Source organism: Schistocerca nitens, chromosome 4 (assembly GCF_023898315.1).
Source record: "Schistocerca nitens isolate TAMUIC-IGC-003100 chromosome 4, iqSchNite1.1, whole genome shotgun sequence".
Lineage (NCBI taxonomy): Eukaryota > Metazoa > Arthropoda > Insecta > Orthoptera > Acrididae > Schistocerca > Schistocerca nitens.
In genome coordinates this window covers 472,689,935-472,695,934 of record NC_064617.1, presented here as the reverse complement: position 1 = coordinate 472,695,934, position 6,000 = coordinate 472,689,935, and the positions used below count along the sequence as shown (strand labels likewise).

General features: G+C 43.8%; 1 protein-coding gene across 1 annotated transcript in view; it reads left to right on the top strand.

The window, feature by feature from the left end:
* The first annotated feature begins 700 nt into the window (after positions 1–700).
* The window catches only part of LOC126252909 (knirps-related protein-like), a 125,549-nt gene continuing 120,249 nt past the window's right edge, over positions 701–6,000 (top strand). Inside the window, exon 1 of the mRNA XM_049953889.1 lies at positions 701–1,108. The gene's annotated coding sequence lies outside the window, so the exon portion shown is untranslated. The remainder of the gene's footprint in view (positions 1,109–6,000) is intronic.

Sequence of the window (6,000 nt, the reverse complement as noted above, 5' to 3'; positions counted from 1 at the left end):
TAACCGGCAGTGGGGAGGGCGCGGACCAGTATAACAGTGACGCAGTTTCCAACCGAAGCCACCCGCGATGGAGGTAGCCCCGAGCAGTCGGGAAAGAACCGGTATTTGGTCAGCTGTTACCCAAAACAAGAAGCCAGGAAGGCGGAAGGTCCTCGCCGGTATTCCTTTTTTTGTGCGCCTCGACAAACACAAGCGTCCTTGCCTCATTGTCATCACTGTATCTTTCTCTCTCCCTTCTGACCCTTCTCTCTCTCTCTCGTCAGGTTATCCCGAGCGCACTCTTCTTCTTTCTCGTGTTCGTCTTCCGCATGCTACAAGGGAGAAGATTTCTGCAGCGCGCAGCAGCGAGCTCTCCGCGAAGTCACGCAGAGTGACCGAGCGGGATGCCCCCGAGTGCTAAGACAGGGCAGACTTGTGTAATCATTTTACTGCTCGCCAGTAGTGTCTCCTCTGCCAGCAGCACCTCCTCCTCCTGCTGTTCCTCCCCCTCCGCCGCCGCCGCCGCCTCCCCGCGCCCCCCGCTCGCGCGGTGTCTTCTTCTTTCTTAATATAGCGGCTGCCGGCGGGGCCGCGCGCCAATGGCCCGTCGCGCCGCCCCTCCACAGTCGGCGCGCTGCGGCGCGGTGCGCGCCCGCGGCCTGGAGCTGGAGAGGGTGCCCCGCTCGCGGCCTGCGCCGCATCATTCCCGCTCCAGCAGGGACCCGCCGCGCTGCGCCTCGCGAAAACCCCGCCGTGTCGACGCGCGCGCGCCACCTGCCGACCGACGCCCACGGCGCGACACAGCCAGCGAGGCACGCACCAGAGCTCCCTGGCCGTCGGCAGTCTGTCTCTCTCCCTCTCTGCGCCACCGCCTCCCGTGTGACGTACCTAGTGGCACCTGTTGTGCTCTGCGCGAGTTTAGCTAGGGACGAGGAGGGAATAAAACAAATAAAGGATACGTAGACGGTTCCGTGTGCGAAGACTGGGTCACGCGTACTCTCGAAAGTCCACAGTGCAGTGGTCGACTGATGTCCGTGGGATATTGAAACTGACGGAGGTACTCACGGCCTCCAAGACGGCGGCGATTCGCGTGTTACGCCCGGGCGATCCGTCGGGAGAGCACCACAAGGTAAGCAAAGCTCCACGTGTATTGTACTGTCGTGGCATGCTCGCATTAATATCTTACCTAACTTCCTCCGTGGTCGTCCTTTCAGTCAATATTCTGTTACAAGTTTGTCGGTGTGGACGTTTTCCGCAGCAATTCCCTAAATATTTGTTTTATAACACGAAACGCACTACTCTCGTTGTAAAATAATATTTACGTTCCAGACTTGTTTCACCTTTCTTTTCAATGAAGCCATCGTCAGGGAATACTTATAAAGTGAATACTTACTATATAAAAATATTATGGTGTGAAATATTCCGAATCTATAAGCATAAAAAATGGAATCTAGTGGAATTAAATCAACTGATGCTGATGGAATCACACTAGGAAATGAGACACAGAAACTAGTAGGGGAGGTTTGTTATTTGGGCACCAAAATAACTGATGATGGCCGAAGTAGGGAGGATATAAAATGTGGACTGACAACGTCAAGAAAAGCGTTACTGAAGAAGAAAAATTTGTTAATATCGAATGTAGATTTAAGTGTCAGGTAGTTTTTTCTGAAAGTATTTGCATGGAGTGTAGCGACGTATGAAAGTGAAACACGGACGATAAATAGTTTAGACAAGAAGAGAATAGAAGCTTTTGAAATGTGGTGTTATAGAAGAATTGTGAAGATGTGATGGGTAGCTCACGTCACTACTGAGAAGATACTGAACGGAATTGGGGGCAAAACGAAATTTGTGGCACAACCTGACTAGAAGAAGGGATCAGTTGACAGGGCACATTCTGAGGCATCAAAGGATCAACCGTTTAGTACTAGAGAGAAGTGTTGGGGGTAAAAAGCGTGGAGGGAGACCAAGAGATGAATACAGTAATCGGATTCTGAGGAATGTAGTTTGCAGTACTTATTCGGGGACGAAGAGGCTTGCGCGGTACAGAGCAGCATGGGGAGTTGCATCAAACCAGTCTTCGGACCGAAGACAACAATTAGCATAAGTAAAAACAAGAGTGTACAATTTACAAAAAAAAAAAATCCACTGAAGATGACTTTAATACAAATAGCGAAACGTGTCTGGAACATAAATAAATATTATACTGCAGCAAGAAAGAGGCTTTTTAGGTTGTAAAACGAATATAAACTCTTTATCGCCCATTCCGTTGTTTTGTTTTTTTTTTCATTTGTGATAAAAATTTTCGAACACATTGTTTTTTCGTCATCGCGGAAGCGGTCAAGCTCGCTACAACGTGTCATTCCTCTCAAAAATCTTCATTTATGTACTGTGCTTCGGCTCTTATCCTTGGGCTACAGAACTATCCCGTTCTAAATTCGTACAGTCACCCAAACTCCAAAAGGGCCATTTATTGTTGTGACTCTATTAGTTTTTGGCTTTAAACATCTCAGTATCATGCACACCATTAACATTTCAATTAGAAGTAAGCGTCCTACAATTTCTACAGTGTTGTAGACGAGATGGGATTGCATCGGCACCGTTGAAAACGATGCGACTAGGGTTTTCTTGGAACGAGTTTTGATTCAAATTGCTGTAGTCCTCCATTGCACTCTGACGCCAGTTTTTCATTCCATCAGGCATTATTATAACAGTTTGATGCTGCAACAGTAGCCGTGTCTGCCACACCCGGAGTAAAGTATCTAAATACGTTGCAGCTGTTCCGACGTCAGCCGATGGGATATTTAATTACAGACCTACATACCGAAATAACAAACTTTAAAAGCAATAGATAATTTTTTTTGTCAATTTTAGGAGCGTAGACCTCCGCGTCCGTTGTGAAATTTCGGAAAAAAAAAACTCTTGGATCACGTCAGTGTGATGCCGACAACTTTCTGTAAACTTTTTTTTGTCAATTTTAGGAGCGTAGACCTCCGCGTCCGTTGTGAAATTTCGGAAAAAAAAACTCTTGGATCACGTCAGTGTGATGCCGACAACTTTCTGTAAACCAGTTGAAGTAGTGGCCGAAATGACAGACCTTTTACATTATGGCGCGATCACACAACCGGGAGACATTTATCGTTTCTTTTAAAAATTGTCTGTAATTTACGACCATGTGCGACTAGCCAACTTTGCCCTAATTCCGCGTTACTCAGAAGTTTGCCGACTGCTGTCCCGCGAATTGCGGGGGATGCGGCACGTCAGTCACGCTTCCGAAACCGCAGGCCGTCCTGCTGGCAAGAATTCGCAGCACCGTGAGTCAGGGCCGAGGCGGCGCGCCTCCTCGGAAGCAGAGTCCGCGAGGCGAGGCGCGTGCTCGGAATTCGGCCGCTGGCGCCGCCGCTGCTCGGCGGGTCGCCTTTAAACGCGCTTCTCTGTCTAGGAGCCTTCAAATCAACTCGCTTGTTCCACATCACTTTCTGTCTTTTTTAAGTAAATCTTGAGTTTTCGCACCTCAAAAACGCAATATGGTGCGTCTAATTGCCGCCGGAACCGTATTTGCTAACTTGTCCCACAGAGATTAAATAAACAGCTGAATCAGTAAAATTCTCTATTTCTAGCGACTAAACTTTACATTAATCACAATGCGTTTCAAACACCTTCAGGCGCATATCACTTGTCAGCTCGTCAGCTACACTTGGTAGCGTAATTACATTAATTACACGGTGTTTTTGTTGCCTTATCAGTGCTGTCAAACCTGATAGCAAAACCAAAAATACGTAAATACTGCACTCATAATGGTTGTTGACACTATGAGTGGCTTGGGGTGGCGCGGTACGACTTACCTCACCAGTAGGTCTAGTTTGTCGAACAGAAACAAAATCTTTTTAGATAATATCATGTACACTAAATATTCTTTTTTTTTTTTGTATTCCACTCATTGCTAATTACTGCCACGAACTTACTGTTGGTATTTATCCTCTGTATGTAAGGCCTTTGTTACGGGAATCTACCTATGATGACCGACTCTCTTAACAGGACAAGTGAAACTGACAATTGTTTGAGCATAACTTTCCTTCAGAGTGACAGACGCTCTCGGCCTCTCAGGAAGGTAACAACAGCTACAGAACTGATAAAAACATTATTACACTTACGTAACCTAAAAATGTTTACAGTCGGCCTTCCCCCTGTTTTTGTCCTGTATTACTATTTAATGAATATTTTATAACGCATGTTCCAGTATTAAAAATAAAATAAAAGATATGTTGCGCAAAACTTCCTCCGCTTCAGTATTATCATGTTGTGTTTGCTGATGAGAATTTTATTCTATTTGTTACATAGTTCATGCAAGTATTTCCAGTGACGGCAGCTGTCATGCGAATGCGAAATGAGTGTGTTACGTTTTAAGCGAAAGAATTCCAGTTTCAATGAGACATCCTCAATATAGCACAATTAAATAACACTGCTCGTCTGTGAGTAGCCGTCTAAAGTACGGAAGCCATTTCCGGGACATTTTTGTAGATCTCCTAACAGTAATCGTATTCAATATTAAATGACCGGTAATGTATGCAGTTTCGCGCTGTTACCCGTTATCTCATTTCGGCATACGTAGCAACTACGGCATATTAACTTAGCACAGATAAACAAAGTCGCTACGGTACATTGCCTCCTGCCGTAATTTCCTCAGGCCTCTCAATTACTCAACGCATTATTAACACTCATTTAAAAGCATTACGCAAATTGTAATTGCGAAATGTTTCACTGTTTTGTATTTCTAAATCGCTAGATGACAATACTGTATTCCTCAGAAACATATTGACAATATGTAACGGATATTGCTGTCGTCTTACGTTCGTTTCCACTGTAGTTATGAAATTATTATTATTTTTTTTTTTTTTGACAGACAAATTTCCCCTCATTTGCCTAATACGTTGGACATCAAGCCCTCAAAGAGGTTACACAGTGGGAAGTGAAACTAATTTCTTCGAAGGAAACCATAAAAATAGCGAAGACATTAAAATGTGGCCAGACAGAGATTGGTATATCCATGTGGTACATTATCATACAACGTACGACAGAGAAAATAATAAGAAGCTACAACAGCATTCTGATGACACACGCATAGAAATCTACGTTAATACGGAATCTGATCTCAACAGAAAACTTGACTTAAACATAACTCAGCTGATTTTTTAAAAATGAAACTGGTCTAAAAATATATTAAATCAACAAAAAGTGACGTTTTCTTTCTTTTTATCTTGTTGTCTTCGTACTTTACAAATGAGATGAAAAGTGGAGGTACATTTTAAGGACTGAAACTATCATTCCCGTTTGTGCTGAATAAATGCCAACAGCAGTGACAAATCGCGCCAACAACTACGCGTCTATAATAGAAATATCTTTTAAACACTTTTTTAAAGATAACGGAACGTGAATTGCACGTATCTGGTACCGTACTGTACGTAGTTCCTAAGCCTAGTAATCGAAAACTGAGTTAACCATCATTCTAAAGGCATTGTGTTGTTAATTAACTGCGCTAAAACACGTTTAACGGCCTCTAAAACCTGGTACTAACTCACATTTAACTCTCTGGCATACATAAACATGTGGCAAAAATTCTAGTCGCATAGCGAATAGTATGTTAATTGCTTTGGTTAAAATCATACACATCTTTTATTGTAAAGAAATATTTTTTCTCGCTGTAGTACCACAAAAATTATAATAACTACAACGACATTTTCAACGGTTTACGCTACTTTTAAAACTATAATGCTGAATTCTAGAAAAGGAATCATCTTTTGTGCTCGCAGCATAAACTGGAGTTGTAATTCACTCGCTATGCTCAGGTCATTCTGCCCCCGGTGGAGAAAGAACGACGTAACCATCTTTGAAAGTGGAAGGTCTACATCAACTGAGAAAATTATTCATTTCCTGCACATTACCTTTCGCTGTGATTCTGCGTCGTAGCATGACGCTATTGCTTCCCTACCTACGAGAACGAGCGTGGCCTCCCTCCAAGAAATT